The sequence below is a fragment of the Stegostoma tigrinum genome, unplaced genomic scaffold (genome assembly GCF_030684315.1).
Source record: "Stegostoma tigrinum isolate sSteTig4 unplaced genomic scaffold, sSteTig4.hap1 scaffold_109, whole genome shotgun sequence".
Lineage (NCBI taxonomy): Eukaryota > Metazoa > Chordata > Chondrichthyes > Orectolobiformes > Stegostomatidae > Stegostoma > Stegostoma tigrinum.
Genome location: NW_026728060.1, coordinates 454,526 through 464,158, shown reverse-complemented (window position 1 = coordinate 464,158; position 9,633 = coordinate 454,526). Strand labels below are relative to the sequence as shown.

The following is a 9,633-nucleotide window of genomic DNA, read 5'->3' as shown; positions in this document are numbered from 1 at the left end:
GCTGCCTCACAACGCCAGGACCTGTGTTCGATTCTCGCAGACTGCCTGTGTGGAGTTTGCACATTCTCCCTGTGTCTGTGTGGGTTTTGTCAGGGTGCTGTCACAATCCAAAGATGTGCAGGTTAGGTGGTTGGCCATGTTAAATTGCCTGTAATGTTTAGGGAGGGGTAGATTAGGTGGGTTGTAGGTCTGGCTGGGATGCTCTGAGGTTTGGTGTGGACTTGTGGGGCTGAAGGGCCTGTTGAGCAGATGCTGGGGAATCCGAGATAACAAGGTGTAGAGCTGGATGAACATGGCAGGAAGGCTGACGTCTCATGCCTAGACCCTTCCTCAAATTTTGATGAGACTGTTTTTAGAATTGGTTCAAAGAGACTATAACCAGTCCTAGAAACACAGCAAATGGAGCAAGCTCCTACTTCTTACTCCAACAATCAGTTTAACATAGGGTCTTTAAATAAAGGACATATCAAATATTAAAACTGACAAGAATAAGTACGACACACTGATGTCAACCAAGTAGGCAAAGAAGCAATGCCATTATAGTGCTGGACTACCTTCAGTCCCAGTTACCTTCCATATTTTCCATCAGCCTGACTGTGTGCAAAGACTTGTAAATCACTGCTGGCAATTTTTACTGTTCCCAAACTCCTGGGCTTCCAGACCAGGGCAAACAGTCAGTTTACACCAACACTTTTTCCGCACCTTTTCTATAAATCTCTTTTCGCAGTGAATGTAGATCATCGGAAAGGTACCAATCAGATGAGATAGGGCAGAGCTGACGTCACCAACAAGCCTCATCAATCAATTCCGCGACTGGTGGAGGGTCAGTGAGATTGCAGCAACAACCGATACAGAATCGCACGCTCAGAGAATGTCCCAGCAAAGAGGAAGGTGCTTCAGCCTGTCACTGTCTGCATCAGCGATAATGTGAACTGCAGATGCTGGAGAATCCAAGATAACAAAGTGTGAAGCTGGATGAACACAGCAGGCCAAGCAGCATCTCAGGGGCACAGAAGCTGGTGTTTCGGGCCGAGACCCTTCATCAGAAAAGGGGGATGGGGAGAGGGTTCTGGAATAAATAGGGAGAGAGGGGGGTGCGGACTGAAGATGGAGAGAGGAGAAGATAGTTGGCTGTTGGTTTGTTCGCCGAGTTTGGCAAATTAATAGCAAACGTTTCGTCTCCAGTCGAGAAGACATCATCAGTGCGTAGCTGCTGCTGTGTAGGAGAAGATAGATGGAGAGGAGGCAGGCATGTCAAAGAGGCAGAGATGGAGCCAGTAAAGGTGAGTGTAGATGGGGAGGTAGGGAGGGGATAGGTCAGTCGGGAAGGACGGACTGGTCAAGGAGTCGGGATGAGGTTTGTAGGTATGAGATGGGGGTGCGGCTTGAGGTGGGAGCAGGGGACGGGTGAGTGGAAGAACAGGTTAGGGAGGCGGGGACAAGCTGGGCTGGTTTTGGAATGCAGTGGCGGAAGGGGAGATTTTGAAGCTTGTGAAATACACGTTGATATCATTGGGCTACAGGGTTCCCAAGCAGAATATGAGTTGCTATTCCTGTAACCTTCAGGTGGCATCGTTGTGGCACTGCAGGATGCCCAGGACGGACATGTCATTTGCAGAATGGGAGGGCGAGTTGCTTAGTGTGAACCGAGCATGGGTGATCTGCAGAGTTGTCCCCAAACCTCCGCTTGGTTTCTCCGATGCAGCAGAGCCACAACGGGAACAGCGGATGCAGTATACCATATTAGCAGATGTGCGACCTGGGATTGAGATGAGGAGGGAGTGGTAGGGGAAGATGTAGCACTTTCTGCGGTTGCAGGGAAAAGTGCCAGGTGTGGTGAGGCTGGAGGAGAGTGTGGAGCGGACCAGAGAGTCACGGAGAGAGTAGTCCATCCGGAAGGCAGATAAGGGTGGGGACGGGGTGTGAGGGATGAGCTGCGCAAAATGTGGGAGACACGGTCGAGGGAGTTCTCGAATAGGGAATAGGGGATGGCATTTTTGCAGGAAGGTGGGTGGGAGGAGGTGTATTCCAGGTAGTTTTGGGAGTCAGTGGGCTTGAAATGGGTATTGGCTTCTAGGTTGTTGCGGAGATGGAGACAGAGAGGTCCAGGAAGGAGGGAGAGGCGTTAGAGATGGTCCAGGTGAACTTAAGTGGCGGGGGTGGAAGGTATCAGTGAAGTGAATGAACTGTTTGAGCTCCTGGTGGATGCATGAGGCGGCGTTGATGTAGCCATCACTGTAATGGAGGAAGAGGTGGAGTTAGGGCCTGTGAAAGTATGGAAGAGGGATTGTTCCACACAACTTACAAAGAGGGAGGCACAGCTTGGGTCCATGCAGGTACCCATGGCCACCCGCATTGTCTGTAGGTAGTGGGAGGAATTGAAAGAGAAGTTGTTGAGGGTCAGGAAGAGTTCGGCAAGGCGGGTGAGGGTGTCAGCGGAGGGGGACTGGTTGGGCCTGTGGGAGAGGAAGAAGCGGATGACCTTTAGGCCATCTGTATTGGGAATGCGGGTTCATAGGGACTGGATGTCCCTGGTAAAGATGAGGATGTTGGGGACTGGGGAATTGTAAGTTTTGTAGGAGATGGAGAGCATGGGTGGTGTCACAGACGTAGGTACGGAGTTCCTGGGCGAAATGTGAAAAGATGAATTCCAATGAGGTGGAGATCCGTTCGGTGGGGCAGGAGCAGGCAGAGATAATGGGTCAAACAGGGCAGGCAGGTTTGTGGATTTTGGGAAGGAGATAGAAACAGCCGTTGCAGGGTTGGGGAATGATGAGTTTGGAGGCTGTGGGTGGGAGGTCACCTGAGGTGATGAGGTTGTGGGTTTGTTTGGGAGATGATGGTTTGGTGGTCGGGCGTGGGGTCGTGATTAAGGGGGCAGCAGGAGGTGGTGTTGGAGAGTTGGCGTGTAACCTCAGCGATGTAGAGGTCAGTGTGCCATACTAAAACTGTGCCTCCCTTGTCCATGGGTTTTTTGGTGAGGTTGGGATTGGAGCAGTGGGCTGTACGTTCTGCAGGGAAGAGGTTGGAGTGAGTGCGAGGGGTGCAGAGGTCTGAGAGAGGGAGGTTCTGAGCTTGGGTAGGCTGGATTGTATTGCCTGGAGTTGCCGTCTCATTGCTGCGAGTGTGTGTTTCAGGAGTTGCAGGGAAAGATGCTTCTGAAGTGTCTTAATGTTCTGGATGTAGACATTGTCACATCTGGGGACAAATTGGGAAGGCTTGAATGTGGACTGTAGTCCAATGGGGATGATCTGGTTCCTTAGGCAGGTACTAAGAAAGGTAACGTGGCTGTAGTACCTGGTTTGCTGCAGAATATGGTCGAGCAGTCTCAAGGCCGAATAGAGCAATTTTTGGCCACTTTTCCAGGGTAATGGTGAGACTGCATTCGGCTGTGGGCACGATGAAATCAGAAGCCATCCAGAGATGATTGACTGAAGTGGTTCTTTTGAGAAGTATTTATCTTCAGAGGAAATCATGACCAGACTGGCCCGGGATTTATTGCACTTTAGGCGAATGACATATGATCTTGTTTTGAACGCAGAATATTTCGAGCCGTCTTTTCAAGTTGAATGCTGAAACAATATTTCCACTTGTGCACGAGATTACCACCAGTGGATGGACTGTAAAACTAGACAATATCTCAGTTAGACAATGGTGACTTGTTTATTTTATCCTTTCAAAGGATTGTGTGTTTATAGAAGTCTTTCCAGAGAGAGATGGAAGATAAGTTATTGAATATTCGTCAGGGAGTGGCAGACAGATTCATGACTAAGAATAACACACCAATTTTAGCAGGGGTGGAGAGGAACGTTTATTTGAGGCCACATCATTCAAGAGCTCACCACATGGCGAACTTGGTTTGATTTTTCCAATCACTTACTCCTGATCCAAGTTTTCACATGATCATGAAGGCTCTCCCTTTCAGAATGATGGGTACAACTTCCAAATACGATTTTTAAACGACACTATGAAAATGCTCAGGAAAGCTTCATGGTTTTTCAGAAAGATCAGAGACATAGAACAAAGCTAAAATCTCAATAAAACTGCTTTAGTAAACAGATTGGGCTGAATATATCTCTTTACTAGTACAGATTACTTTTATTTGTACTGTTGAGATGACTTTTGTTGGCAAGACCTGCATTTCTTGCCTCTGTCTAATTTCCATTCAGAATATGATGGTGAAACCCAGGGACACTAACATATGTTACATGGAGGCGTTCAGGATTCTGAAGAAGTGTCAGTGAATGGACAATGATATAGATTCAAGCCAGGATGCTGTGTGGTCTTTGAGATTGTAATCCTCATCACTTGATGCTCACCACACATGGAAATTGTGATCAGAGATAATGGGAAATGCAGATGCTGGAGAATGCAAGATAACAAAGTGTGAAGCTTGATGAACACAACAGGCCTAGCAGCATCTCAGGAGCACAAAAGCTGACATATTATGGAAATTGTGAGACTGCTTTTTCTTTTTTCAAAAATTAAGTTCAGAGAGCCATTCAGCAGAAAAACAGAACCTTCAGCTCACCATGTCTATTCCAGTCAAAAAAACAGAACTACATTAATCATACTTATCTTGAAGTCGACACCCACTAGGCATAGCATTTTGAGTGCTCCTTCAGCTGCTTCAAAAAATGCTGCGTTATCTTTAATTATCTGTGACCTGAGCTGTGATTTGTCTTTTTCTTTCACATTATGCATGAACTGCATTTTGCAAATATATCCCACGACATCAAAGACAGCAATTAGCTCTATAGATCAATAATTTTTCTGGAAAATGAGACTTTTTTAAAAATTCATTTGGGATTTTTATGTAGCTAGACCGGCATTAATTGACCTTGAAAACTTCCAGCTAGAAGTTCACCAAATTGGAAATGTAGTGGACACTTAAAAAGGTTACTTCAGAGTACAATGGGACCTTGATCAGATGGGACAATGGACCAAGGAATGGTAGGTAGATTTAATTTGAATAAATCTGAGGTGTTGCATTTTGGAAATCAAATTTGGGCAGCACTTGTACTCTAAATGGTAAGGCTCTGGGGAGTATTGCTGAGCGATGAGTCCTGGTGTGCAGGCGCTTTGTTCCTTGAAAGGGGATTTAGAGATAGATAGGATAGTAAAGAGAGCATGTAACATAGGACAAAGAATATTACAGTGCAGTACAGGCCCTTCGGCCCTCGATTTTGTGCCGAAATGTGAAACAATGTGAAGTCTGTCTAAACTACACGATTCCATTATCATCCATATGTTTATCCAATGCCCATTTAAATGCTCTTAAAGTTGGGAGTCTACTCCTGTTGCATTTGGTACAACTTGCCTTTATTGGTCAGTGCGTTGCGTGTAGTTGTTGGGAGGTCCTGTTGTGGCTGTACACTAGTTAGGCCACTTTTGGAATATTGCATGCAATTCTCGTCTCCCTGCTATCGGAAGGATGTTGTGAAATTTGAAAAGGTTCAGAAAATATTTATAAGGATGTTCCCTGGGTTGGACGGTTTGAGCTGCAGGGAGAAACTGAATAGGCTTTTGCCTGGAGTTTCGGGGGCTGAGGGGTGACCTTACTGAGATTTAGAAAGTCAGGAGGAGAATAGATAGGGTATCTAGACAAGGTGTTTTCAGCGGGGTGGGGAGTCCAAAATTAGAGGGTGCGAGTTTAAGGTGAGCTGGAAAAGATTTAGAAGGAACCTCAGGGGTAACATTTTCACACAGATGGAGGTGAGTGTGTAGAATGAGCTGCAAGGGGAAGTAATGGAGTTTGGTACAATTACAACATTTGAAAAGATGTGTATGTGATTAGGAAAGATTTAGAAGGATACGGGTCAAAAGCTAGCAAATTGAACAAGATTTATTGGGTATATGTAATTGGGATGGATGAAGTGAACTGAAGCCTCTGTTTCCATTCTTCACAACTTTCTGACTCTGATTTGGTGAATTTCAGATGAATAGTTACACACAGGATATTTGTCACTGGAAGTTGATTATCTCTTTGAATATCAAGGTGGTGCTTTTGGATTGCGTCCTGTTGGAGATAATTCCTGCCCGGCAACACTGAAGAAATGTTCTTGTTAGACATTCATCAGCTAAACCTGAATAGTGCCTCATATTTTGGAATAACGACATAGACTACTGCAGGAACTGAGGACTGTGAAATGGTGCTGTGGAATATGATCTGTTAGTTTGTGAGCATTCACAACCTTGGCTCAAACAGAAACATTCTCTTTGGAAATGCATATTCGAGTGGCACAAACATGGAACCAGATCATGGAAGCAGCACTGGAGGGGAGTGGGGATTAAGAACCGGCAGGAAAACAAATACATCCCAGAAATATGCACATGGGCAGAAGGAGTTTGTTCTTCTTTTGAGGAATGACACCATAACAGCTAAAATATTTTATTCTAATGAAGGGAAAGCTGTATCCATTTTATTGGTTTTGTTAAAATCATGGCGATAAACAGCTGGAATAATCTTGCACTGACCATTTGAAAAATCCTGTATATCTTCAGAGATAGCTGGGCTGTCCTCGGCTGAGTAAGTGCTGATACTGTCTGAGTGATGCTGTTTTGAAACACATTCTGAGCACAGTTGATGGAACAGACAAACAAGTACCATTGGCCAGTACTTCAGAATACATCAGACCTTTCATGGCTGCTCCCACACAGAATCATACAATTGAGAAAAGGCCCATTGAGACGACACCACCAGGTGCTGATCAAAGTGCTTTTAAAGTTTGGGATGTTACCTGCCTCAACCACCCTCCTAAGCCGTGCATTCCAGACAGCAACTAGCCTCATCACAAATCGGACAAACATCTGCTGACAGAATCGGAAGTCCGTACCGAAAAAAAGCTTTGGAATATTGTCAGAACAATGAGCACAGTGTTCTGTACTTTCACTCTTTAGTGTTTTAGCTCATGTTCCAACATCATTTGAAGTGAGATCAGAGTAACTTCCCATGCCACCCATGTTACTTCACTCATTGTGGCATTATGGACCCTGAACAAAAATGTGATCAATGCAAATTGGAGACAATCCTGCACTGGTAATGTCCTCGACTGGACAATGGGAAAATCAATCTCTGAAAGTAGTCATTTAAGTCACTTGTCATCGTGGATAGGCACTAAATTGCTGTTCCTTGACTATAATGTATTGAAAAAAAAAATCCTGGAATCCCTAACAAACAGCTCTGTGTGCACGTCCAAAGCATTTGGATTGGAAGTGTTTCAGGAAGGTAGCTCACTGATAATTTCTCCAGAGCTATTGGTGATGACAAATAAACTCAACCTTTGCTAGTGCCTGCTAAAACGCATGGTTGAGTGCATACAACTAAAAATTTCAAGATATTTTATGTTTTCAAAATTGAGCCTAAAGTCTCAGCAAGGTAAGACTTTGCTGGATGAATGTAACCCCAGCGACATCAGGAGCTTGGCTTGACATTGAGTTAAGGATCCACATCGTTTTCAATAAGATGACTGACCGTGCGATATCAGTGCCACTGAGTTCAAACTTTTCAAGACAATTTATCTCAATGTAACATGCCATCGATACTTGGGATCTTTGTTAAAGAAACTTTGCAATGTCTCCTTTAGTGACCATTCACAAATACTTGAAGGTCAACTCAAATGGCAGCTTCACTGTTCTGATTCAGATCAGACAAATTGTGACAGTGAAAAGAAAGGAAAGAAATTCTGGAATAAAAAAATGATCAGATCTAGCAGTATCTGCAATCTGACTTTTTCAGAACAGATTCATAAAAGACCAGATCTGTTAACTCAAAATCTGTCTCCAGATGTTGCCTCATATATTGCGTTTCTCCACTAACTTCTATTTCAGGTTTCCTTAATCTCCAGAATTTTGCTTTTCTTGATAGGTCCAGATGTTGAACTTGGCTATATTTGGACAATATCATCCATTCCTGATTCTGTGAGAGCCACTGGGCTGGTTACACGTGTATTACACCACGTGTCTGTTTCTTTATTAAAAACATTTTGTGAATATCGTCCTCAATGCAGGAATTTCAGGTAATCGATTTTGATTGAAAATAAATTTCCAAGGCAGCTGCACTTCATCAGACAACAGAAATAGATTACTCATGACGGCACAATCCGTGCCCTTCACTGAAAGTGTTTCCGCTCAGGATCTGAAACCTTTTCACACAAATCTCAGAATACTTACAGCAAAGATGGAGGTCACTCAGCCTGTCATCTCTGCACCAATGGGGGTGAACTATATCTCTACTATTATTATCCTGTAAAATCCCTATACACCTAACATTTTGAAATCCCAAAATGTCAGCTTTTCTGCTCCTAAGATGCTGCTTGGCCTGTTGTGTTCATCCAACTCTAAACCTTGTTATTTTGAAATATTTGTCTGCTTTTATTTCTGAATATCCTGTGCGTATATGAACAATTCATCATTCTGCATACACCATGGTTAAACAGTGTTACATAAAATATCATTTCCTATTATATTTAAAATTATCATGGAGTGTTCATATTGTTGTTTGGCATTCCATCTCCCAAATATAATCTGTTTCCTTGCTCTGCATTACATTTCATTCCATCTGTCAGAATAAGTGCTAGCTAAATACTGATGACATTGGGATATCACTGTATTCCTCTCCAGTCTCTATAGCCACTGCCCCCATTCCTCTCTGTGTCCGAACCAATGTCACATTCATTCTGCCCCTGGCTCTTTAGTCCATGGGCTTTAATGAACAACATCATTCTCCACATCACATTTGATTTTAGTTTAGGTCAATTGAATCAAGAAATGAAAATGTTACTGCTTTAAAGCACATGAACTGCAATGAAGTACTTTGTATCTTCAACATACAATGTTGTTTTATTACAGCAGTGAGAAATCCACACTTTCTCTGCAAGGCCAACCCAATTTTGCTCAGCATTTTTTTTATACAATCAGCAGAGTAATGACATTTTGCTTCTCTTTTTTGGGGGGTGCACAGTGTATTGATGCAGGTGGTTACAGCATTGCACGTGGACAACAAGGCAGAGCCACTTAAACTGCAAAATGAAAACATCCATCATTCTCCCTCACCACATACATCTTTAGAGCAATTGGTGATGGAATATACAACAAATAGACAACGATGTTAAGATCCAATCCAGCCCAGTTTCAATTGTGAACCAAAGGTTCACAGAAAGCTTTCCCTCTCCAGTAACGAAGGCGCTCTGTTCAATGTCTTATCCCATAGTAGAAGCAGGAGCATCAGCGACAGCACTAACAGGGATCGACAGCTGCAGAGAGAGTGGGTGGAGAGATCAGAATGTGAGGACAATAGACTGGAATGTTACAACAATGGATAAGAATCTGCGAACAATAGACTGGAATGTGACAACAATGGATCAGAATCTGAGAACAATAGACTGGGATGTTACAACAATGGATCAGAATCTCAGAACAATGGACTGGAATGTTACAACAATGGGCAGGGGTTTATCCTTGGGTCTTATTTATCTTACTGCATCTTGGTCAACGTTACCACTTCGAATCGAAGGTGTACTGATGATTATTCAGGCTGGTTACTATCCCATTCTCGCTGTTGTTGGTGTTCCTGGTAAGCCTTTCTATCTCTGTCCAGTCACTACTGCCGCAATGCATATACAACTTTGTTGC

General features: G+C 43.8%; 1 pseudogene; it reads right to left on the bottom strand.

Annotated features, from left to right (window-relative positions):
• Positions 1-352: 352 nt before the first annotated feature.
• On the bottom strand, positions 353-533 carry LOC132207596 (U2 spliceosomal RNA; annotated as a pseudogene).
• Between the last annotated feature and the right edge of the window lie 9,100 nt (positions 534-9,633).